We start from the raw sequence: 24538 nt of genomic DNA, 5'->3' as shown, positions 1-24538 counted from the left end.
TACAGGAGGGTGGAGGTGGTAGCTTTGCTGTTCTAGCAGCGCCTCACTAGATCCGCACAGACACACTGCCTTAATATCCCGAGGTTCAGACTACAGGAGGGTGGAGGTGGTAGCTTTGCTGTTCTAGCAGCGCCTCACTAGATCCGCACAGACACACTGCCTTAATATCCCGAGGTTCAGACTACAGGAGGGTGGAGGTAGTAGCTTTGCTGTTCTAGCAGCGCCTCACTAGATCCGCACAGACACACTGCCTTAATATCCCGAGGTTCAGACTACAGGAGGTAGTAGCTTTGCTGTTCTAGCAGCGCCTCACTAGATCCGCACAGACACACTGCCTTAATATCCCGAGGTTCAGGCTACAGGAGGCAGGAGGTAGTAGCTTTGCTGTTCTAGCAGCGCCTCACTAGATCCGCACAGACACACTGCCTTAATATCCCGGGGTTCAGACTACAGGAGGCAGGAGGTAGTAGCTTTGCTGTTCTAGCAGCGCCTCACTAGATCAGCACAGACACACTGCCTTAATATCCCGAGGTTCAGACTACAGGAGGCAGGAGGTAGTAGCTTTGCTGTTCTAGCAGCGCCTCACTAGATCCGCACAGACACACTGCCTTAATATCCCGAGGTTCAGACTACAGGAGGCAGGAGGTAGTAGCTTTGCTGTTCTAGCAGCGCCTCACTAGATCCGCACAGACACACTGCCTTAATATCCCGAGGTTCAGACTACAGGAGGGTGGAGGTAGTAGCTTTGCTGTTCTAGCAGCGCCTCACTAGATCCGCACAGACACACTGCCTTAATATCCCGAGGTTCAGACTACAGGAGGGTGGAGGTAGTAGCTTTGCTGTTCTAGCAGCGCCTCACTAGATCCGCACAGACACACTGCCTTAATATCCCGAGGATCAGACTACAGGAGGCAGGAGGTAGTAGCTTTGCTGTTCTAGCAGCGCCTCACTAGATCCGCACAGACACACTGCCTTAATATCCCGAGGATCAGACTACAGGAGGTAGTAGCTTTGCTGTTCTAGCAGCGCCTCACTAGATCCGCACAGACACACTGGCTTAATATCCCGAGGATCAGACTACAGGAGGCAGGAGGTAGTAGCTTTGCTGTTCTAGCAGCGCCTCACTAGATCCGCACAGACACACTGCCTTAATATCCCGAGGATCAGACTACAGGAGGCAGGAGGTAGTAGCTTTCCTGTTCTAGCAGCGCCTCACTAGATCCGCACAGACACACTGCCTTAATATACCCGAGGTTCAGACTACAGGAGGCAGGAGGTAGTAGCTTTGCTGTTCTAGCAGCGCCTCACTAGATCCGCACAGACACACTGCCTTAATATCCCGAGGTTCAGACTACAGGAGGGTGGAGGTAGTAGCTTTGCTGTTCTAGCAGCGCCTCACTAGATCCGCACAGACACACTGCCTTAATATCCCGAGGTTCAGACTACAGGAGGGTGGAGGTAGTAGCTTTGCTGTTCTAGCAGCGCCTCACTAGATCCGCACAGACACACTGCCTTAATATCCCGAGGTTCAGACTACAGGAGGGTGGAGGTAGTAGCTTTGCTGTTCTAGCAGCGCCTCACTAGATCCGCACAGACACACTGCCTTAATATCCCGAGGTTCAGACTACAGGAGGCAGGAGGTAGTAGCTTTGCTGTTCTAGCAGCGCCTCACTAGATCCTCACAGACACACTGCCTTAATATCCCGAGGTTCAGACTACAGGAGGCAGGAGGTAGTAGCTTTGCTGTTCTAGCAGCGCCTCACTAGATCCGCACAGACACACTGCCTTAATATCCCGAGGATCAGACTACAGGATGCAGGAGGTAGTAGCTTTGCTGTTCTAGCAGCGCCTCACTAGATCCGCACAGACACACTGCCTTAATATCCCGAGGATCAGACTACAGGAGGCAGGAGGTAGTAGCTTTGCTGTTCTAGCAGCGCCTCACTAGATCCGCACAGACACACTGCCTTAATATCCCGAGGTTCAGACTACAGGAGGCAGGAGGTAGTAGCTTTGCTGTTCTAGCAGCGCCTCACTAGATCCGCACAGACACACTGCCTTAATATCCCGAGGATCAGACTACAGGAGGCAGGAGGTAGTAGCTTTGCTGTTCTAGCAGCGCCTCACTAGATCCGCACAGACACACTGCCTTAATATCCCGAGGATCAGAATACAGGAGGCAGGAGGTAGTAGCTTTGCTGTTCTAGCAGCGCCTCACTAGATCCGCACAGACACACTGCCTTAATATCCCGAGGTTCAGACTACAGGAGGCAGGAGGTAGTAGCTTTGCTGTTCTAGCAGCGCCTCACTAGATCCGCACAGACACACTGCCTTAATATCCCGAGGTTCAGACTACAGGAGGCAGGAGGTAGTAGCTTTGCTGTTCTAGCAGCGCCTCACTAGATCCGCACAGACACACTGCCTTAATATCCCGAGGTTCAGACTACAGGAGGGTGGAGGTAGTCGCTTTGCTGTTCTAGCAGCGCCTCACTAGATCCGCACAGACACACTGCCTTAATATCCCGAGGATCAGACTACAGGAGGCAGGAGGTAGTAGCTTTGCTGTTCTAGCAGCGCCTCACTAGATCCGCGCAGACACACTGCCTTAATATCCCGAGGTTCAGACTACAGGAGGCAGGAGGTAGTAGCTTTGCTGTTCTAGCAGCGCCTCACTAGATCCGCGCAGACACACTGCCTTAATATCCCGAGGTTCAGACTACAGGAGGCAGGAGGTAGTAGCTTTGCTGTTCTAGCAGCGCCTCACTAGATCCGCACAGACACACTGCCTTAATATCCCGAGGTTCAGACTATAGGAGGCAGGAGGTAGTAGCTTTGCTGTTCTAGCAGCGCCTCACTAGAACCGCACAGATACACTGCCTTAATATCCCGAGGATCAGACTATAGGAGGCAGGAGGTAGTAGCTTTGCTGTTCTAGCAGCGCCTCACTAGATCCGCACAGACACACTGCCTTAATATCCCGAGGTTCAGACTATAGGAGGAAGGAGGTAGTAGCTTTGCTGTTCTAGCAGCGCCTCACTAGATCCGCGCAGACACACTGCCTTAATATCCCGAGGTTCAGACTACAGGAGGCAGGAGGTAGTAGCTTTGCTGTTCTAGCAGCGCCTCACTAGATCCGCGCAGACACACTGCCTTAATATCCCGAGGTTCAGACTATAGGAGGGTGGAGGTAGTAGCTTTGCTGTTCTAGCAGCGCCTCACTAGATCCGCGCAGACACACTGCCTTAATATCCCGAGGTTCAGACTATAGGAGGCAGGAGGTAGTAGCTTTGCTGTTCTAGCAGCGCCTCACTAGATCCGCGCAGACACACTGCCTTAATATCCCGAGGTTCAGACTACAGGAGGGTGGAGGTAGTAGCTTTGCTGTTCTAGCAGCGCCTCACTAGATCCGCGCAGACACACTGCCTTAATATCCCGAGGTTCAGACTACAGGAGGGTGGAGGTAGTAGCTTTGCTGTTCTAGCAGCGCCTCACTAGATCCTCACAGACACACTGCCTTAATATCCTGAGGTTCAGACTACAGGAGGGTGGAGGTAGTAGCTTTGCTGTTCTAGCAGCGCCTCACTAAATCCGCACAGACACACTGCCTTAATATCCCGAGGATCAGACTACAGGAGGCAGGAGGTAGTAGCTTTGCTGTTCTAGCAGCGCCTCACTAGATCCGCACAGACACACTGCCTTAATATCCCGAGGTTCAGACTACAGGAGGGTGGAGGTAGTAGCTTTGCTGTTCTAGCAGCGCCTCACTAGATCCTCACAGACACACTGCCTTAATATCCCGAGGTTCAGACTACAGGAGGGTGGAGGTAGTAGCTCTGCTGTTCTAGCAGCGCCTCACTAGATCCGCACAGACACACTGCCTTAATATCCCGAGGTTCAGACTACAGGAGGGTGGAGGCAGTAGCTCTGCTGTTCTAGCAGCGCATCACTAGATCCGCACAGACACACTGCCTTAATATCCCGAGGTTCAGACTACAGGAGGGTGGAGGTAGTAGCTTTGCTGTTCTAGCAGCGCCTCACTAGATCCGCACAGACACACTGCCTTAATATCCCGAGGTTCAGACTACAGGAGGCAGGAGGTAGTAGCTTTGCTGTTCTAGCAGCGCCTCACTAGATCCCCGCAGACACACTGCCTTAATATCCCGAGGATCAGACTATAGGAGGCAGGAGGTAGTAGCTTTGCTGTTCTAGCAGCGCCTCACTAGATCCGCGCAGACACACTGCCTTAATATCCCGAGGTTCAGACTACAGGAGGCAGGAGGTAGTAGCTTTGCTGTTCTAGCAGCGCCTCACTAGATCCGCGCAGACACACTGCCTTAATATCCAGAGGATCAGACTATAGGAGGCAGGAGGTAGTAGGTTTGCTGTTCTAGCAGCGCCTCACTAGATCCGCGCAGACACACTGCCTTAATATCCCGAGGATCAGACTATAGGAGGCAGGAGGTAGTAGCTTTGCTGTTCTAGCAGCGCCTCACTAGATCCGCGCAGACACACTGCCTTAATATCCCGAGGTTCAGACTACAGGAGGCAGGAGGTAGTAGCTTTGCTGTTCTAGCAGCGCCTCACTAGATCCGCGCAGACACACTGCCTTAATATCCCGAGGTTCAGACTACAGGAGGGTGGAGGTAGTAGCTTTGCTGTTCTAGCAGCGCCTCACTAGATCCGCGCAGACACACTGCCTTAATATCCCGAGGTTCAGACTACAGGAGGGTGGAGGTAGTAGCTTTGCTGTTCTAGCAGCGCCTCACTAGATCCGCGCAGACACACTGCCTTAATATCCCGAGGTTCAGACTATAGGAGGCAGGAGGTAGTAGCTTTGCTGTTCTAGCAGCGCCTCACTAGACCCGCGCAGACACACTGCCTTAATATCCCGAGGTTCAGACTACAGGAGGCAGGAGGTAGTAGCTTTGCTGTTCTAGCAGCGCCTCACTAGATCCGCGCAGACACACTGCCTTAATATCCCGAGGTTCAGACTACAGGAGGGTGGAGGTAGTAGCTTTGCTGTTCTAGCAGCGCCTCACTAGATCCGCACAGACACACTGCCTTAATATCCCGAGGATCAGACTACAGGAGGCAGGAGGTAGTAGCTTTGCTGTTCTAGCAGCGCCTCACTAGATCCGCACAGACACACTGCCTTAATATCCCGAGGATCAGACTATAGGAGGCAGGAGGTAGTAGCTTTGCTGTTCTAGCAGCGCCTCACTAGATCCGCACAGACACACTGCCTTAATATCCCGAGGTTCAGACTACAGGAGGGTGGATGTAGTAGCTTTGCTGTTCTAGCAGCGCCTCACTAGATCCGCACAGACACACTGCCTTAATATCCCGAGGATCAGACTATAGGAGGCAGGAGGTAGTAGCTTTGCTGTTCTAGCAGCGCCTCACTAGATCCGCACAGACACACTGCCTTAATATCCCGAGGATCAGACTATAGGAGGCAGGAGGTAGTAGCTTTGCTGTTCTAGCAGCGCCTCACTAGATCCGCACAGACACACTGCCTTAATATCCCGAGGTTCAGACTACAGGAGGGTGGAGGTAGTAGCTTTGCTGTTCTAGCAGCGCCTCACTAGATCCGCACAGACACACTGCCTTAATATCCCGAGGTTCAGACTACAGGAGGGTGGAGGTAGTAGCTTTGCTGTTCTAGCAGCGCCTCACTAGATCCGCACAGACACACTGCCTTAATATCCCGAGGTTCAGACTACAGGAGGGTGGAGGTAGTAGCTTTGCTGTTCTAGCAGCGGCTCACTAGAACCGCACAGACACACTGCCTTAATATCCCGAGGTTCAGACTACAGGAGGCAGGAGGTAGTAGCTTTGCTGTTCTAGCAGCGCCTCACTAGATCCGCACAGACACACTGCCTTAATATCCCGAGGTTCAGACTACAGGAGGCAGGAGGTAGTAGCTTTGCTGTTCTAGCAGCGCCTCACTAGATCCGCACAGACACACTGCCTTAATATCCCGAGGTTCAGACTACAGGAGGCAGGAGGTAGTAGCTTTGCTGTTCTAGCAGCGCCTCACTAGATCCGCACAGACACACTGCCTTAATATCCCGAGGTTCAGACTACAGGAGGGTGGAGGTAGTAGCTTTGCTGTTCTAGCAGCGCCTCACTAGATCCGCACAGACACACTGCCTTAATATTCCGAGGTTCAGACTACAGGAGGCAGGAGGTAGTAGCTTTGCTGTTCTAGCAGCGCCTCACTAGATCCGCACAGACACACTGCCTTAATATCCCGAGGTTCAGACTACAGGAGGCAGGAGGTAGTAGCTTTGCTGTTCTAGCAGCGCCTCACTAGATCCGCACAGACACACTGCCTTAATATCCCGAGGTTCAGACTACAGGAGGGTGGAGGTAGTAGCTTTGCTGTTCTAGCAGCGCCTCACTAGATCCGCACAGACACACTGCCTTAATATCCCGAGGTTCAGACTACAGGAGGCAGGAGGTAGTAGCTTTGCTGTTCTAGCAGCGCCTCACTAGATCCTCACAGACACACTGCCTTAATATCCCGAGGTTCAGACTATAGGAGGCAGGAGGTAGTAGCTTTGCTGTTCTAGCAGCGCCTCACTAGATCCGCACAGACACACTGCCTTAATATCCCGAGGTTCAGACTACAGGAGGCAGGAGGTAGTAGCTTTGCTGTTCTAGCAGCGCCTCACTAGATCCGCACAGACACACTGCCTTAATATCCCGAGGGTCAGACTACAGGAGGGTGGAGGTAGTAGCTTTGCTGTTCTAGCAGCGCCTCACTAGATCCGCACAGACACACTGCCTTAATATCCCGAGGTTCAGACTACAGGAGGCAGGAGGTAGTAGCTTTGCTGTTCTAGCAGCGCCTCACTAGATCCTCACAGACACACTGCCTTAATATCCCGAGGTTCAGACTATAGGAGGCAGGAGGTAGTAGCTTTGCTGTTCTAGCAGCGCCTCACTAGATCCGCACAGACACACTGCCTTAATATCCCGAGGTTCAGACTACAGGAGGCAGGAGGTAGTAGCTTTGCTGTTCTAGCAGCGCCTCACTAGATCCGCACAGACACACTGCCTTAATATCCCGAGGTTCAGACTACAGGAGGGTGGAGGTAGTAGCTTTGCTGTTCTAGCAGCGCCTCACTAGATCCGCACAGACACACTGCCTTAATATCCCGAGGTTCAGACTACAGGAGGCAGGAGGTAGTAGCTTTGCTGTTCTAGCAGCGCCTCACTAGATCCGCACAGACACACTGCCTTAATATCCCGAGGTTCAGACTACAGGAGGGTGGAGGTAGTAGCTTTGCTGTTCTAGCAGCGCCTCACTAGATCCTCACAGACACACTGCCTTAATATCCCGAGGTTCAGACTATAGGAGGCAGGAGGTAGTAGCTTTGCTGTTCTAGCAGCGCCTCACTAGATCCGCACAGACACACTGCCTTAATATCCCGAGGTTCAGACTACATGAGGCAGGAGGTAGTAGCTTTGCTGTTCTAGCAGCGCCTCACTAGATCCGCACAGACACACTGCCTTAATATCCCGAGGTTCAGACTACAGGAGGCAGGAGGTAGTAGCTTTGCTGTTCTAGCAGCGCCTCACTAGATCCGCACAGACACACTGCCTTAATATCCCGAGGATCAGACTATAGGAGGCAGGAGGTAGTAGCTTTGCTGTTCTAGCAGCGCCTCACTAGATCCGCACAGACACACTGCCTTAATATCCCGAGGATCAGACTACAGGAGGCAGGAGGTAGTAGCTTTGCTGTTCTAGCAGCGCCTCACTAGATCCGCACAGACACACTGCCTTAATATCCCGAGGTTCAGACTACAGGAGGGTGGAGGTAGTAGCTTTGCTGTTCTAGCAGTGCCCCACTAGATCCGCACAGACACACTGCCTTAATATCCCGAGGTTCAGACTACAGGAGGCAGGAGGTAGTAGCTTTGCTGTTCTAGCAGCGCCTCACTAGATCCGCACAGACACACTGCCTTAATATCCCGAGGTTCAGACTACAGGAGGGTGGAGGTAGTTAGCTTTGCTGTTCTAGCAGCGCCTCACTAGATCCGCACAGACACACTGCCTTAATATCCCGAGGTTCAGACTACAGGAGGCAGGAGGTAGTAGCTTTGCTGTTCTAGCAGCGCCTCACTAGATCCTCACAGACACACTGCCTTAATATCCCGAGGTTCAGACTACAGGAGGCAGGAGGTAGTAGCTTTGCTGTTCTAGCAGCGCCTCACTAGATCCGCACAGACACACTGCCTTAATATCCCGAGGTTCAGACTACAGGAGGCAGGAGGTAGTAGCTTTGCTGTTCTAGCAGCGCCTCACTAGATCCGCACAGACACACTGCCTTAATATCCCGAGGTTCAGACTACAGGAGGCAGGAGGTAGTAGCTTTGCTGTTCTAGCAGCGCCTCACTAGATCCGCACAGACACACTGCCTTAATATCCCGAGGTTCAGACTACAGGAGGGTGGAGGTAGTAGCTTTGCTGTTCTAGCAGCGCCTCACTAGATCCGCACAGACACACTGCCTTAATATCCCGAGGTTCAGACTACAGGAGGGTGGAGGTAGTAGCTTTGCTGTTCTAGCAGCGCCTCACTAGATCCGCACAGACACACTGCCTTAATATCCCGAGGTTCAGACTACAGGAGGCAGGAGGTAGTAGCTTTGCTGTTCTAGCAGCGCCTCACTAGATCCGCACAGACACACTGCCTTAATATCCCGAGGTTCAGACTACAGGAGGGTGGAGGTAGTAGCTTTGCTGTTCTAGCAGCGCCTCACTAGATCCTCACAGACACACTGCCTTAATATCCCGAGGTTCAGACTACAGGAGGCAGGAGGTAGTAGCTTTGCTGTTCTAGCAGCGCCTCACTAGATCCGCACAGACACACTGCCTTAATATCCCGAGGTTCAGACTACAGGAGGCAGGAGGTAGTAGCTTTGCTGTTCTAGCAGCGCCTCACTAGATCCGCACAGACACACTGCCTTAATATCCCGAGGTTCAGACTACAGGAGGGTGGAGGTAGTAGCTTTGCTGTTCTAGCAGCGCCTCACTAGATCCGCACAGACACACTGCCTTAATATCCCGAGGTTCAGACTACAGGAGGCAGGAGGTGGTAGCTTTGCTGTTCTAGCAGCGCCTCACTAGATCCGCACAGACACACTGCCTTAATATCCCGAGGTTCAGACTACAGGAGGGTGGAGGTGGTAGCTTTGCTGTTCTAGCAGCGCCTCACTAGATCCGCACAGACACACTGCCTTAATATCCCGAGGTTCAGACTACAGGAGGCAGGAGGTAGTAGCTTTGCTGTTCTAGCAGCGCCCCACTAGATCCGCACAGACACACTGCCTTAATATCCCGAGGTTCAGACTACAGGAGGCAGGAGGTAGTAGCTTTGCTGTTCTAGCAGCGCCTCACTAGATCCGCACAGACACACTGCCTTAATATCCCGAGGTTCAGACTACAGGAGGGTGGAGGTAGTAGCTTTGCTGTTCTAGCAGCGCCTCACTAGATCCGCACAGACACACTGCCTTAATATCCCGAGGTTCAGACTACAGGAGGGTGGAGGTAGTAGCTTTGCTGTTCTAGCAGCGCCTCACTAGATCCGCACAGACACACTGCCTTAATATCCCGAGGTTCAGACTACAGGAGGCAGGAGGTAGTAGCTTTGCTGTTCTAGCAGCGCCTCACTAGATCCGCACAGACACACTGCCTTAATATCCCGAGGATCAGACTACAGGAGGCAGGAGGTAGTAGCTTTGCTGTTCTAGCAGCGCCTCACTAGATCCGCACAGACACACTGCCTAAATATCCCGAGGATCAGACTACAGGAGGCAGGAGGTAGTAGCTTTGCTGTTCTAGCAGCGCCTCACTAGATCCGCACAGCCACACTGCCTTAATATCCCGAGGTTCAGACTACAGGAGGCAGGAGGTAGTAGCTTTGCTGTTCTAGCAGCGCCTCACTAGATCCGCACAGACACACTGCCTTAATATCCCGAGGTTCAGACTACAGGAGGGTGGAGGTAGTAGCTTTGCTGTTCTAGCAGCGCCTCACTAGATCCGCACAGACACACTGCCTTAATATCCCGAGGTTCAGACTACAGGAGGCAGGAGGTAGTAGCTTTGCTGTTCTAGCAGCGCCTCACTAGATCCTCACAGACACACTTCCTTAATATCCCGAGGTTCAGACTACAGGAGGCAGGAGGTAGTAGCTTTGCTGTTCTAGCAGCGCCTCACTAGATCCGCACAGACACACTGCCTTAATATCCCGAGGATCAGACTACAGGAGGCAGGAGGTAGTAGCTTTGATGTTCTAGCAGCGCCTCACTAGATCCGCACAGACACACTGCCTTAATATCCCGAGGATCAGACTACAGGAGGCAGGAGGTAGTAGCTTTGCTGTTCTAGCAGCGCCTCACTAGATCCGCACAGACACACTGCCTTAATATCCCGAGGTTCAGACTACAGGAGGGTGGAGGTAGTAGCTTTGCTGTTCTAGCAGCGCCTCACTAGATCCGCACGGACACACTGCCTTAATATCCCGAGGTTCAGACTACAGGAGGGTGGAGGTGGTAGCTTTGCTGTTCTAGCAGCGCCTCACTAGATCCGCACAGACACACTGCCTTAATATCCCGAGGATCAGACTACAGGAGGCAGGAGGTAATAGCTTTGCTGTTCTAGCAGCGCCTCACTAGATCCGCACAGACACACTGCCTTAATATCCCGAGGTTCAGACTACAGGAGGGTGGAGGTAGTAGCTTTGCTGTTCTAGCAGCGCCTCACTAGATCCGCACAGACACACTGCCTTAATATCCCGAGGTTCAGACAACAGGAGGGTGGAGGTGGTAGCTTTGCTGTTCTAGCAGCGCCTCACTAGATCCGCACAGACACACTGCCTTAATATCCCGAGGTTCAGACTACAGGAGGCAGGAGGTAGTAGCTTTGCAGTTCTAGCAGCGCCTCACTAGATCCGCACAGACACACTGCCTTAATATCCCGAGGTTCAGACTACAGGAGGCAGGAGGTAGTAGCTTTGCAGTTCTAGCAGCGCCTCACTAGATCCGCACAGACACACTGCCTTAATATCCCGAGGTTCAGACTACAGGAGGCAGGAGGTAGTAGCTTTGCTGTTCTAACAGCGCCTCACTAGATCCGCACAGACACACTGCCTTAATATCCCGAGGTTCAGACTACAGGAGGGTGGAGGTGGTAGCTTTGCTGTTCTAGCAGCGCCTCACTAGATCCGCACAGACACACTGCCTTAATATCCCGAGGTTCAGACTACAGGAGGGTGGAGGTGGTAGCTTTGCTGTTCTAGCAGCGCCTCACTAGATCCGCACAGACACACTGCCTTAATATCCCGAGGTTCAGACTACAGGAGGGTGGAGGTAGTAGCTTTGCTGTTCTAGCAGCGCCTCACTAGATCCGCACAGACACACTGCCTTAATATCCCGAGGTTCAGACTACAGGAGGTAGTAGCTTTGCTGTTCTAGCAGCGCCTCACTAGATCCGCACAGACACACTGCCTTAATATCCCGAGGTTCAGGCTACAGGAGGCAGGAGGTAGTAGCTTTGCTGTTCTAGCAGCGCCTCACTAGATCCGCACAGACACACTGCCTTAATATCCCGGGGTTCAGACTACAGGAGGCAGGAGGTAGTAGCTTTGCTGTTCTAGCAGCGCCTCACTAGATCCGCACAGACACACTGCCTTAATATCCCGAGGTTCAGACTACAGGAGGCAGGAGGTAGTAGCTTTGCTGTTCTAGCAGCGCCTCACTAGATCCGCACAGACACACTGCCTTAATATCCCGAGGTTCAGACTACAGGAGGCAGGAGGTAGTAGCTTTGCTGTTCTAGCAGCGCCTCACTAGATCCGCACAGACACACTGCCTTAATATCCCGAGGTTCAGACTACAGGAGGGTGGAGGTAGTAGCTTTGCTGTTCTAGCAGCGCCTCACTAGATCCGCACAGACACACTGCCTTAATATCCCGAGGTTCAGACTACAGGAGGGTGGAGGTAGTAGCTTTGCTGTTCTAGCAGCGCCTCACTAGATCCGCACAGACACACTGCCTTAATATCCCGAGGATCAGACTACAGGAGGCAGGAGGTAGTAGCTTTGCTGTTCTAGCAGCGCCTCACTAGATCCGCACAGACACACTGCCTTAATATCCCGAGGATCAGACTACAGGAGGTAGTAGCTTTGCTGTTCTAGCAGCGCCTCACTAGATCCGCACAGACACACTGGCTTAATATCCCGAGGATCAGACTACAGGAGGCAGGAGGTAGTAGCTTTGCTGTTCTAGCAGCGCCTCACTAGATCCGCACAGACACACTGCCTTAATATCCCGAGGATCAGACTACAGGAGGCAGGAGGTAGTAGCTTTCCTGTTCTAGCAGCGCCTCACTAGATCCGCACAGACACACTGCCTTAATATACCCGAGGTTCAGACTACAGGAGGCAGGAGGTAGTAGCTTTGCTGTTCTAGCAGCGCCTCACTAGATCCGCACAGACACACTGCCTTAATATCCCGAGGTTCAGACTACAGGAGGGTGGAGGTAGTAGCTTTGCTGTTCTAGCAGCGCCTCACTAGATCCGCACAGACACACTGCCTTAATATCCCGAGGTTCAGACTACAGGAGGGTGGAGGTAGTAGCTTTGCTGTTCTAGCAGCGCCTCACTAGATCCGCACAGACACACTGCCTTAATATCCCGAGGTTCAGACTACAGGAGGGTGGAGGTAGTAGCTTTGCTGTTCTAGCAGCGCCTCACTAGATCCGCACAGACACACTGCCTTAATATCCCGAGGTTCAGACTACAGGAGGCAGGAGGTAGTAGCTTTGCTGTTCTAGCAGCGCCTCACTAGATCCTCACAGACACACTGCCTTAATATCCCGAGGTTCAGACTACAGGAGGCAGGAGGTAGTAGCTTTGCTGTTCTAGCAGCGCCTCACTAGATCCGCACAGACACACTGCCTTAATATCCCGAGGATCAGACTACAGGATGCAGGAGGTAGTAGCTTTGCTGTTCTAGCAGCGCCTCACTAGATCCGCACAGACACACTGCCTTAATATCCCGAGGATCAGACTACAGGAGGCAGGAGGTAGTAGCTTTGCTGTTCTAGCAGCGCCTCACTAGATCCGCACAGACACACTGCCTTAATATCCCGAGGTTCAGACTACAGGAGGCAGGAGGTAGTAGCTTTGCTGTTCTAGCAGCGCCTCACTAGATCCGCACAGACACACTGCCTTAATATCCCGAGGATCAGACTACAGGAGGCAGGAGGTAGTAGCTTTGCTGTTCTAGCAGCGCCTCACTAGATCCGCACAGACACACTGCCTTAATATCCCGAGGATCAGAATACAGGAGGCAGGAGGTAGTAGCTTTGCTGTTCTAGCAGCGCCTCACTAGATCCGCACAGACACACTGCCTTAATATCCCGAGGTTCAGACTACAGGAGGCAGGAGGTAGTAGCTTTGCTGTTCTAGCAGCGCCTCACTAGATCCGCACAGACACACTGCCTTAATATCCCGAGGTTCAGACTACAGGAGGCAGGAGGTAGTAGCTTTGCTGTTCTAGCAGCGCCTCACTAGATCCGCACAGACACACTGCCTTAATATCCCGAGGTTCAGACTACAGGAGGGTGGAGGTAGTCGCTTTGCTGTTCTAGCAGCGCCTCACTAGATCCACACAGACACACTGCCTTAATATCCCGAGGATCAGACTACAGGAGGCAGGAGGTAGTAGCTTTGCTGTTCTAGCAGCGCCTCACTAGATCCGCACAGACACACTGCCTTAATATCCCGAGGATCAGACTATAGGAGGCAGGAGGTAGTAGCTTTGCTGTTCTAGCAGCGCCTCACTAGATCCGCACAGACACACTGCCTTAATATCCCGAGGATCAGACTACAGGAGGCAGGAGGTAGTAGCTTTGCTGTTCTAGCAGCGCCTCACTAGAATCGCGCAGACACACTGCCTTAATATCCCGAGGTTCAGACTACAGGAGGCAGGAGGTAGTAGCTTTGCTGTTCTAGCAGCGCCTCACTAGATCCGCGCAGACACACTGCCTTAATATCCCGAGGTTCAGACTACAGAAGGCAGGAGGTAGTAGCTTTGCTGTTCTAGCAGCGCCTCACTAGATCCGCGCAGACACACTGCCTTAATATCCCGAGGTTCAGACTACAGGAGGGTGGAGGTAGTAGCTTTGCTGTTCTAGCAGCGCCTCACTAGATCCGCGCAGACACACTGCCTTAATATCCGAGGTTCAGACTACAGGAGGCAGGAGGTAGTAGCTTTGCTGTTCTAGCAGCGACTCACTAGATCCGCACAGACACACTGCCTTAATATCCCGAGGATCAGACTACAGGAGGCAGGAGGTAGTAGCTTTGCTGTTCTAGCAGCGCCTCACTAGATCCGCGCAGACACACTGCCTTAATATCCCGAGGATCAGACTACAGGAGGCAGGAGGTAGTAGCTTTGCTGTTCTAGCAGCGCCTCACTAGATCCGCGCAGACACACTGCCTTAATATCCCGAGGTTCAGACTACAGGAGGCAGGAGGTAGTAGCTTTGCTGTTCTAGCAGCGCCTCACTAGATCCGCGCAGACACACTGCCTTAATATCCAGAGGTTCAGACTACAGGAGGGTGGAGGTAGTAGCTTTGCTGTTCTAGCAGCGCCTCACTAGATCCGCACAGACACACTGCCTTAATATCCCGAGGATCAGACTACAGGAGGCAGGAGGTAGTAGCTTTGCTGTTCTAGCAGCGCCTCACTAGATCCGCACAGACACACTGCCTTAATATCCCGAGGTTCAGACTACAGGAGGCAGGAGGTAGTAGCTTTGCTGTTCTAGCAGCGCCTCACTAGATCCGCACAGACACACTGCCTTAATATCCCGAGGTTCAGACTACAGGAGAGTGGAGGTAGTAGCTTTGCTGTTCTAGCAGCGCCTCACTAGATCCGCACAGACACACTGCCTTAATATCCCGAGGTTCAGACTACAGGAGGGTGGAGGTGGTAGCTTTGCTGTTCTAGCAGCGCCTCACTAGATCCGCACAGACACACTGCCTTAATATCCCGAGGTTCAGACTACAGGAGGCAGGAGGTAGTAGCTTTGCTGTTCTAGCAGCGCCTCACTAGATCCGCACAGACACACTGCCTTAATATCCCGAGGTTCAGACTACAGGAGGCAGGAGGTAGTAGCTTTGCTGTTCTAGCAGCGCCTCACTAGATCCGCACAGACACACTGCCTTAATATCCCGAGGTTCAGACTACAGGAGGGTGGAGGTGGTAGCTTTGCTGTTCTAGCAGCGCCTCACTAGATCCGCACAGACACACTGCCTTAATATCCCGAGGTTCAGACTACAGGAGGGTGGAGGTGGTAGCTTTGCTGTTCTAGCAGCGCCTCACTAGATCCGCACAGACACACTGCCTTAATATCCCGAGGTTCAGACTACAGGAGGCAGGAGGTAGTAGCTTTGCTGTTCTAGCAGCTCCTCACTAGATCCGCACAGACACACTGCCTTAATATCCCGAGGTTCAGACTACAGGAGGCAGGAGGTAGTAGCTTTGCTGTTCTAGCAGCGCCTCACTAGATCCGCACAGACACACTGCCTTAATATCCCGAGGTTCAGACTACAGGAGGCAGGAGGTAGTAGCTTTGCTGTTCTAGCAGCGCCTCACTAGATCCGCACAGACACACTGCCTTAATATCCCGAGGTTCAGACTACAGGAGGCAGGAGGTAGTAGCTTTGCTGTTCTAGCAGCGCCTCAGTAGATCCGCACAGACACACTGCCTTAATATCCCGAGGTTCAGACTATAGGAGGCAGGAGGTAGTAGCTTTGCTGTTCTAGCAGCGCCTCACTAGATCCGCACAGACACACTGCCTTAATATCCCGAGGATAAGACTACAGGAGGCAGGAGGTAGTAGCTTTGCTGTTCTAGCAGCGCCTCACTAGATCCGCACAGACACACTGCCTTAATATCCCGAGGTTCAGACTACAGGAGGCAGGAGGTAGTAGCTTTGCTGTTCTAGCAGCGCCTCACTAGATCCGCACAGACACACTGCCTTAATATCCCGAGGATCAGACTACAGGAGGCAGGAGGTAGTAGCTTTGCTGTTCTAGCAGCGCCTCACTAGATCCGCACAGACACACTGCCTTAATATCCCGAGGATCAGACTACAGGAGGCAGGAGGTGGTAGCTTTGCTGTTCTAGCAGCAAATATGTGGAACTCTCTACCCATAACTTTAAGAACAGAACCCTCCTACCATTTATTCAGGAATAATGCAAAAATGTGGCTCTTCTCATGAGAGGATTAGTAACCTTTTTGCCTCCTCTTCTTTGTCTGACTGCACTGTTCTTTTTGCACTTTGCTGAATCTGCTGAACTTCACTAGCCTTCATGTAATCATGCAACGCATCCTTATGTAAGAGAAGCGCCCAAATGCCTCAGTACTTGGCACGCTCTACAAATAAATATAATACAAAATACAAATACAAATGCAAGATATTTTCAGAAAAATGCACCTTTTTGTTAATTGCTAATCCACATCCTCTACTTATGCTGTGGCACGTGTGTCTTCCATGTTGCTGCCATATCCTCTACTTATGCTATTATATGTGCATCGTCCATGTTGCTGCCATATCCTCTACTTATGCTGTGGCACGTGTGTCTTCCATGTTGCTGCCATATCCTCTACTTATGCTGTGGCACGTGTGTCTTCCATGTTGCTGCCATATCCTCTACTTATGCTGTGGCACGTGTGTCTTCCATGTTGCTGCCACATCCTCTACTTATGCTGTGGCACGTGCATCTTCCATGTTGCTGCCATATCCTCTACTTATGCTGTGGCACGTGTGTCTTCCATGTTGATGCCACATCCTCTACTTATGCTGTGGCACGTGCATCTTCCATGTTGCTGCCACATCCTCTACTTATGCTGTGGCACGTGCATCTTCCATGTTGCTGCCATATCCTCTACTTATGCTGTGGCACGTGCGTCTTCCATGTTGATGCCATATCCTCTACTTATGCTGTGGCACGTGTGTCTTCCATGTTGCTGCCACATCCTCTACTTATGCTGTGGCACGTGCATCTTCCATGTTGCTGCCATATCCTCTACTTATGCTTTGGTATATGCATCTTCCATGTTGCTGCCACATCCTCTACTTATGCTATGTCATGTGCATCCTCCATGTTGCTGCCATATCCTCTACATATGCTATTATATGTGCATCGTCCATGTTGCTGCCATATCCTCTACTTATGCTGTGGCACGTGTGTCTTCCATGTTGCTGCCATATCCTCTACTTATGCTGTGGCACGTGTGTCTTCCATGTTGCTGCCATATCCTCTACTTATGCTGTGGCACGTGTGTCTTCCATGTTGCTGCCACATCCTCTACTTATGCTGTGGCACGTGCATCTTCCATGTTGCTGCCATATCCTCTACTTATGCTGTGGCACGTGTGTCTTCCATGTTGATGCCACATCCTCTACTTATGCTGTGGCACGTGCATCTTCCATGTTGCTGCCACATCCTCTACTCATGCTGTGGCACGTGCGTCTTCCATGTTGCTGCCACATCCTCTACTTATGCTGTGGCACGTGCGTCTTCCATGTTGCTGCCACATCCTCTACTTATGCTGTGGCACGTGCGTCTTCCATGTTGCTGCCACATCCTCTACTTATGCTGTGGCACGTGCGTCTTCCATGTTGCTGCCACATCCTCTACTTATGCTGTGGCACGTGCATCTTCCATGTTGCTGCCACATCCTCTACTTATGCTGTGGCACGTGCGTCTTCCATGTTGATGCCATATCCTCTACTTATGCTGTGGCACGTGCGTCTTCCATGTTGCTGCCACATCCTCTACTTATGCTGTGGCACGTGTGTCTTCCATGTTGCTGCCACATCCTCTACTTATGCTGTGGCACGTGCATCTTCCATGTTGCTGCCATATCCTCTACTTATGCTGTGGCACGTGTGTCTTCCATGTTGCTGCCACATCCTCTACTTATGCTGTGGCACGTGTGTCTTCCATGTTGCTGCCACATCCTCTACTTATGCTGTGGCACGTGTGTCTTCCATGTTGATGCCATATCCTCTACTTATGCTGTGGCACGTGCGTCTTCCATGTTGATGCCATATCCTCTACTTATGCTGTGGCACGTGCGTCTTCCATGTTGATGCCATATCCTCTACTTATGCTGTGGCACGTGTGTCTTCCATGTTGCTGCCATATCCTCTACTTATGCTGTGGCACGTGTGTCTTCCATGTTGCTGCCATATCCTCTACTTATGCTGTGGCACGTGTGTCTTCCATGTTGCTGCCACATCCTCTACTTATGCTGTGGCACGTGCATCTTCCATGTTGCTGCCACATCCTCTACTTATGCTGTGGCACGTGCGTCTTCCATGTTGATGCCACATCCTCTACTTATGCTGTGGCACGTGCATCTTCCATGTTGCTGCCACATCCTCTACTTATGCTGTGGCACGTGCGTCTTCCATGTTGATGCCATATCCTCTACTTATGCTGTGGCACGTGTGTCTTCCATGTTGCTGCCACATCCTCTACTTATGCTGTGGCACGTGCGTCTTCCATGTTGCTGCCACATCCTCTACTTATGCTGTGGCACGTGCATCTTCCATGTTGCTGCCATATCCTCTACTAATGCTGTGGCACGTGCGTCTTCCATGTTGCTGCCACATCCTCTACTTATGCTGTGGCACGTGTGTCTTCCATGTTGCTGCCACATCCTCTACTTATGCTGTGGCACGTGTGTCTTCCATGTTGATGCCATATCCTCTACTTATGCTGTGGCACGTGCGTCTTCCATGTTGATGCCATATCCTCTACTTATGCTGTGGCACGTGTGTCTTCCATGTTGATGCCATATCCTCTACTTATGCTGTGGCACGTGTGTCTTCCATGTTGCTGCCATATCCTCTACTTATGCTGTGGCACGTGTGTCTTCCATGTTGCTGCCATATCCTCTACTTATGCTGTGGCACGTGTGTCTTCCATGTTGCTGCCACATCCTCTACTTATGCTGTGGCACGTGCGTCTTCCATGTTGCTGCCATATCCTCTACTTATGCTGTGGCACGTGTGTCTTCCATGTTGATGCCACATCCTCTACTTATGCTGTGGCACGTGCATCTTCCATGTTGCTGCCATATCCTCTACTTATGCTGTGGCACGTGCGTCTTCCATGTTGATGCCATATCCTCTACTTATGCTGTGGCACGTGTGTCTTCCATGTTGCTGCCACATCCTCTACTTATGCTGTGGCACGTGTGTCTTCCATGTTGCTGCCACATCCTCTACTTATGCTGTGGCACGTGCATCTTCCATGTTGCTGCCATATCCTCTACTTATGCTGTGGCACGTGTGTCTTCCATGTTGCTGCCACATCCTCTACTTATGCTGTGGCACGTGTGTCTTCCATGTTGCTGCCATATCCTCTACTTATGCTGTGGCACGTGTGTCTTCCATGTTGATGCCATATCCTCTACTTATGCTGTGGCACGTGCGTCTTCCATGTTGATGCCATATCCTCTACTTATGCTGTGGCACGTGTGTCTTCCATGTTGATGCCATATCCTCTACTTATGCTGTGGCACGTGTGTCTTCCATGTTGCTGCCATATCCTCTACTTATGCTGTGGCACGTGTGTCTTCCATGTTGCTGCCATATCCTCTACTTATGCTGTGGCACGTGTGTCTTCCATGTTGCTGCCACATCCTCTACTTATGCTGTGGCACGTGCATCTTCCATGTTGCTGCCATATCCTCTACTTATGCTGTGGCACGTGTGTCTTCCATGTTGATGCCACATCCTCTACTTATGCTGTGGCACGTGCATCTTCCATGTTGCTGCCACATCCTCTACTTATGCTGTGGCACGTGCATCTTCCATGTTGCTGCCATATCCTCTACTTATGCTGTGGCACGTGCGTCTTCCATGTTGATGCCATATCCTCTACTTATGCTGTGGCACGTGTGTCTTCCATGTTGCTGCCACATCCTCTACTTATGCTGTGGCACGTGCATCTTCCATGTTGCTGCCATATCCTCTACTTATGCTTTGGTATATGCATCTTCCATGTTGCTGCCACATCCTCTACTTATGCTATGTCATGTGCATCCTCCATGTTGCTGCCATATCCTCTACATATGCTATTATATGTGCATCGTCCATGTTGCTGCCATATCCTCTACTTATGCTGTGGCACGTGTGTCTTCCATGTTGCTGCCATATCCTCTACTTATGCTGTGGCACGTGTGTCTTCCATGTTGCTGCCATATCCTCTACTTATGCTGTGGCACGTGTGTCTTCCATGTTGCTGCCACATCCTCTACTTATGCTGTGGCACGTGCGTCTTCCATGTTGCTGCCATATCCTCTACTTATGCTGTGGCACGTGCGTCTTCCATGTTGCTGCCACATCCTCTACTTATGCTGTGGCACGTGCATCTTCCATGTTGCTGCCACATCCTCTACTTATGCTGTGGCACGTGCGTCTTCCATGTTGCTGCCATATCCTCTACTTATGCTGTGGCACGTGCGTCTTCCATGTTGCTGCCACATCCTCTACTTATGCTGTGGCACGTGCGTCTTCCATGTTGCTGCCACATCCTCTACTTATGCTGTGGCACGTGCGTCTTCCATGTTGCTGCCACATCCTCTACTTATGCTGTGGCACGTGCATCTTCCATGTTGCTGCCACATCCTCTACTTATGCTGTGGCACGTGCGTCTTCCATGTTGATGCCATATCCTCTACTTATGCTGTGGCACGTGTGTCTTCCATGTTGCTGCCACATCCTCTACTTATGCTGTGGCACGTGTGTCTTCCATGTTGCTGCCACATCCTCTACTTATGCTGTGGCACGTGCATCTTCCATGTTGCTGCCATATCCTCTACTTATGCTGTGGCACGTGTGTCTTCCATGTTGATGCCATATCCTCTACTTATGCTGTGGCACGTGTGTCTTCCATGTTGATGCCAGAGCCTCTACTTATGTCATGCAGCCTTTCGCAAGGCCATCAAAACCAGGGTCTTCGTATGACTTTGCACGTTTTACCTGTAATTAAGTAACCTGTACCGTCTCATCTGTATATGTAACCATGTATCCTTTCCAAGATTACTTCAGCTGGGCGGCTTTCTTGTAACCCTGAATTAAGCATTCTTAAACTCGGTTTTACAGCGCCTCGATGCCCGTGGGCTGTAGTGCGCTCTACAAATTCAAAAAGATAAATAAAAAAATGGTGTGGCATGTGTGTCTTCCATGTTGATGGCATATCCTGTACTTATGCTGTGGTATCTGTATATTGCTTGTCGCTTCCATCCTGCCTCCTGTATCGATGCTTGGACACTTACACATTCCATGAGGCTGCTAACCTGGGTCCTGTGCCCTAGAGCTGGGGGAGATGTACCTGCTATGTGCCCTACAGCTGGGGTAGATGTACCTGCTCTGTGCCCTACAGCTGAGGTAGATGTACCTGCTCTGTGCCCTACTGCTATACTACTTGCCATTATTAGACCGGGTCCAGTGCCTATGCTGGGGTAGATGTACCTGCTCTGTGCCCTGCAGCTGGGGTAGATGTACCTGCTCTGCTTCCTCCATTTATACTACTGCCCATACTCCTTCCACAAAGCCACTGTTATTAGAATGGGTCCTGTGCCTATGCTGGGGTAGATGTACCTGCTCTGCTTCCTCCATCTATACTACTGCCCATACTCCTTCCACGTAGCCGCTGTTATTAGAATGGGTCCTGTGCCTGTGCTGGGGTAAATGTACCTACTCTGCTTCCTCCATCTATACTACTGCCCGTACTCCTTCCACGTAGCCGCTGTTATTAGAATGGGTCCTGTGCCTATGCTGGGGTAGATACACCTGCTCTGCTTCCTCCATCTATACTACTGCCAGTACTCCTTCCACGTAGCCGCTGTTATTAGAATGGGTCCTCTACCTATGCTGGGGTAGATTTACCTGCTCGAACACCAACATCTTAATTGTGGAATGCAAACGTTGTCCTTGAAAAGTCATCTGTACATTATTCTGTGTCCAGCACAGATGAGGGGGGTCAGGGGACTTCCAGGGAGCTAGTTCTGACTGCAGCCAGGTCACCTTATCAAGCTATGGGTCGTGACGGGTGTGAAGGGGGGGGGGGAGGAACAGAGATTCTTAGATCTCTTCATTTCTTTTATTTGGATGGATGAAAGACAAATGTATCTGCACGGGGCCCCTAAAATAAGCTGAACATGTTTTAAACATTAATTTTAACCACTGTTTATGGATACATGTATTACCCTCCTCGAAACTCTCTTGAGGTGCTGGGGTTGCTTGCTAACCTTCTTTGTTCCGCGAAACATTGGGGACAGTTTTGTTTCCTAGTCCACCTCTGTGCATGATGGGGAGGAAGAGGAGTAGAGAAAGGGGAGAGGAGACGGGGTGGGGGGCACAGGTGCGTAGGTCAGGAGACAGAAGCAAAGAATAATGTGTGCAGGGAGGCAAACATATATCAGAGCAGTTACTTACCTTTTGTAGTCTGTGCTCCGCACCTTTTGATGAACACAGCAACACACCAATAAAGTACTCAGGTCTGGAGAAAGCAAACATGATCATGTGATTATTAATCTATAATAAGAATTATCTACATTAAAGACAGATTTTACATGACATCCAGAGAAAATAATAACAACAATTTGTGTCTAAAGAAGGAGCGGATGATGACGCCCCCCCCCCCCCCCCCCAACACCTCCCCGCCCCCACCAGCATCACCCGCCCCCATCCCATGCACAGGAGAAAGGCTTAATGGGAGGTTAGGCAGCCCCCTCCCCGCCCCCACCATCACACCCGCCCTCCAGCCCATAGACAGGAGAAAGGCTTAATGGGAGGCTAGGTAGCCCCCTCCCCGCCCCATCCCATGCTCAGGAGAAAGGCTTAATGGAAGGTTAGGCAGCCCCCTCCCCGCCCCCACCAGCATCACCCGCCCTCAATCCTACACACAGGAGAAACGCTTAATGGAAGGTTAGGCAGCCCCCTCCCCGCCTCCACCAGCATCACCCGCCCTCCATTCCATACACAGGAGAAAGGCTTAATGGAAGGTTAGGCAGCCCCCCCCCGCCCCCACCAGCATCACCCGCCCCCATCCTACACACAGGACAAAGGCTTAATGGAAGGTTAGGCAGCCCCCTCCCCGCCCCCACCAGCATCACCCGCCCTCAATCCTACACACAGGAGAAACGCTTAATGGAAGGTTAGGCAGCCCCCTCCCCGCCTCCACCAGCATCACCCGCCCTCCATTCCATACACAGGAGAAAGGCTTAATGGAAGGTTAGGCAGCCCCCTCCCCGCCCCCATCCCATACACAGGAGAAAGGCTTAATGGAAGGTTAGGCAGCCCCCTCCCCCGCCCCACCATCATAACCCGCCCCCCATCCCACACACAGGAGAAAGGCTTAATGGGAGGTTAGGCAGCCCCCTCCCACCCCCCCCCAGTATCACCCGCCCCCATCCCATACACAGGAGAAAAGCTTAATGGGAGGTTAGGCAGCTCCCTCCCCGCCCCACCAGCATCACCCTCCCTCCATCCCATGCACAGGAGAAAGGCTTAATGGGAGGTTAGGCAGCCCCCTCCCCGCCCCACCAGCATCACCCCCCTCCATCCCATACACAGGAGAAAGGCTTAATGGGAGGTTAGGCAGCCCCCTTCCCCACCCCACCAGCATCACCCGCCCCCATCCCATACACAGGAGAAAGGCTTAATGGAAGGTTAGGCAGCCCCCTCCCCACCCCACCAGCATCACCCGCCCCCATCCCATACACAGGAGAAAGGCTTAATGGAAGCTTGGGCAGCCCCTCTCTGCCCCCACCATCATTACCCACCCCGATCCCATACACAGGAGAAAGGCTTAATGGGAGGTTAGGCAGCCCCCTCCCCGCCCCACCAGCATCACCCGCCCCCATCCCATACACAGGAGAAAGGCTTAATGGAAGGTTAGGCAGCCCCCTCCCCGCCCCACCAGCATCACCCTCCCTCCATCCCATACACAGGAGAAAGGCTTAATGGGAGGTTAGGCATCCCCCTCCCCAACCCCACCAGCATCACCCGCCCCCATCCCATACACAGGAGAAAGGCTTAATGGAAGGTTAGGCAGCCCCCTCCCCACCCCACCAGCATCACCCGCCCCCATCCCATGCACGGGAGAAAGGCTTAATGGGAGGTTAGGCAGCCCCCTCCCCACCCCACCAGCATCACCCACCCCATCCCATACACAGGAGAAAGGCTTAATGGAAGGTTAGGGAGGCCCCGCCCCACCCCACCAGCATCGCCCGCCCCCATCCCATGCACAGGAGAAAGGCTTAATGGAAGGTTAGGCAGCCCCCTCCCCGGCCCCACCATCATCACCCGCCCCCATCCCATACACAGGAGAAAGGCTTAATGGGAGGTTAGGCAGCCCCCTCCCCACCCCACCAGCATCACCCACCCCATCCCATACACAGGAGAAAGGCTTAATGGAAGGTTAGGGAGGCC

At 52.2% G+C, this 24538-nt stretch overlaps 1 long non-coding RNA gene across 1 annotated transcript in view; it reads right to left on the bottom strand.

Annotated features, from left to right (window-relative positions):
• Positions 1 to 24538, bottom strand: part of LOC138566139 (uncharacterized) — a 79002-nt gene that overhangs the window by 18462 nt on the left and 36002 nt on the right. Inside the window, exon 2 of the long non-coding RNA XR_011301847.1 lies at positions 22541 to 22604. This is a non-coding gene — a long non-coding RNA (uncharacterized lncRNA). The remainder of the gene's footprint in view (positions 1 to 22540; positions 22605 to 24538) is intronic.

The sequence above is a fragment of the Ambystoma mexicanum genome, chromosome 2p, assembly GCF_040938575.1.
Source record: "Ambystoma mexicanum isolate Mex_15411 chromosome 2p, UKY_AmexF1_1, whole genome shotgun sequence".
NCBI lineage: Eukaryota > Metazoa > Chordata > Amphibia > Caudata > Ambystomatidae > Ambystoma > Ambystoma mexicanum.
The sequence above is the reverse complement of the archived record's forward strand: the minus strand, read 5'-3'. Positions and strand labels throughout refer to the sequence as shown.